The 1,714-nt window shown below is 62.4% G+C and overlaps 1 non-coding gene across 1 annotated transcript; it reads right to left on the bottom strand.

Annotated features, from left to right (window-relative positions):
- Positions 1 to 626: 626 nt before the first annotated feature.
- LOC138653162 (5.8S ribosomal RNA) lies at positions 627 to 778 on the bottom strand. Its single transcript, XR_011315781.1, has one exon. It is a non-coding gene; the product is annotated as a 5.8S ribosomal RNA (ribosomal RNA).
- Positions 779 to 1,714: the final 936 nt, after the last annotated feature.

Below are 1,714 nucleotides of genomic sequence, written 5' to 3'. Positions count from 1 at the left end.
GGCAGGCACAGCAGCCCGTATGGTCCAGGGGTTGATCAGGCCCCTGTACGTCTGCCCGTGGTCTCCGTGAGTCTTTCGCCCCTATACCCAGGGACCACACCTATGGCCATTTAGCTCAGTTGGTTAGAGCGTGGTGCTAATAACACCAAGGTCGTGGGTTCGATCCCCGTACGGGCCAAGCACATCTACAAACGCCCCTATACCCAGATGACCAATTTGCACATCAGGGTCGCTGCGGACCTCCACCAGAGTTTCCTCTGGCTTCGTCCTGCCCAGGCATAGCTCACCATCTTTCGGGTCCTATCGCGCACTCATGCTCCACCTCCCCGACAGAGGCGGGCCGATGGTGCACCCGCCGTGTCAACCCCCCGGAGCGGGCGGCGGGATCCCACCTCGGCCGGAGCGCCCCGGCCTTCACCTTCATTGCGCCACAGGGTTTCACGTCACAACGGGGGGAGTGACGATGGTAAACCCCATCAGGTGGGCCCAGGGCAGGTGAGTCTGGCCTTGGGGGGACGTAAGGGATAAAGGAGAAGAGACCATCAGGGCACGGAGCCTCAGGCCTCCCTCGTTGTCACCCTTGCGAGGGGACCCCAGCTGCGCCATGGAGGCGATAGATGGAGGGGCAACCCTCAGACAGGCATAGCCCCGGGAGCACCCCGGGGCCGCAAGGTGCGTTCGAAGTGTCGATGATCAATGTGTCCTGCAATTCACACTTAATTCTCGCAGCTAGCTGCGTTCTTCGACGCGCGCGCCGAGTGATCCACCGTTAAGAGTCGCGCTTTCTGGTTTGGGGACACTCGGAGGCGCCCCCCTTTTCACTCTCGTGTCAGCCGGCCGCAAAAGACTGGGATGCTTTGGAGGGTTGTTTTCAAATCTCGGCCCTGTTGCCCGGGCGCTCGGCCTCCCCGTCCCTCCCTCCAGCGGGGAGGAGAACAAAGGAGGGCTCGAGGCTTCTCAACCTACCGCCCAGACCCACATACCCCGGGGAGGGGTGTGTGAGCGCACAGGAGAATGGTACCCGGGACGGCCTTTCGCGTACGCGGGGGGCTTCTTATTTTTCCTCGGCAGGCAGCGGCAGGGCAACAATCGTCGGCGCGAGGCCGGGCGTCTTTTTCCTGGGCGACGGAGCGAGAGGGGCTCCCCGCACCCTCCCGACGTCGCCCGCCCGCTGTCCTCACGTGCCCTCACCGTCCCCACCCTGCGGAGCGCCCTGGCGAAGCAGAAAGAGACCTACCACCGCCCCCATCACGTTCGGTACCCTTCGGGGATTTGGCGGGCGGCTGGCCTCCTGATCTGCACCTCATCGGTATTTTTCACTCGCCCATTAAAGATCCTTCCACAGGTTCATCTAGGGAAACCTTGTTACGACTTTTACTGTCTCTAGATAGTCAAGTTCGATCGTCTTCTCGGCTCTCCACCATGGGTCTTGGCCGAACCCGGCGGGGCCGATCCAAGGACCTCACTAAACCATCCAATCGGTAGTAGCGACGGGCAGTGTGTACAAAGGCCAGGGACTTAATCAATCGAGGGAGAGAAGCCAGATAGGAAGCCCCGCAGCGGGAAGGGCACCCGGAGGAAGGGAAATCCTCCTCGTCGTCCGTGCCGGCAGGCGGGCATCCCGGGGCGTCACCTTCCGGAGGAAAACAGGAGCCTGAACGGCGAGTGCAGTGCCACTGGGGAGATCGTGCACGCTGTACGGTGCGAGGCGGCC

This window comes from Ranitomeya imitator, unplaced genomic scaffold (genome assembly GCF_032444005.1).
Source record: "Ranitomeya imitator isolate aRanImi1 unplaced genomic scaffold, aRanImi1.pri SCAFFOLD_293, whole genome shotgun sequence".
NCBI classification, from domain to species: domain Eukaryota; kingdom Metazoa; phylum Chordata; class Amphibia; order Anura; family Dendrobatidae; genus Ranitomeya; species Ranitomeya imitator.
Note: the sequence above shows the minus strand (reverse complement) of the source record. Positions and strands in the feature narration are given on the sequence as shown.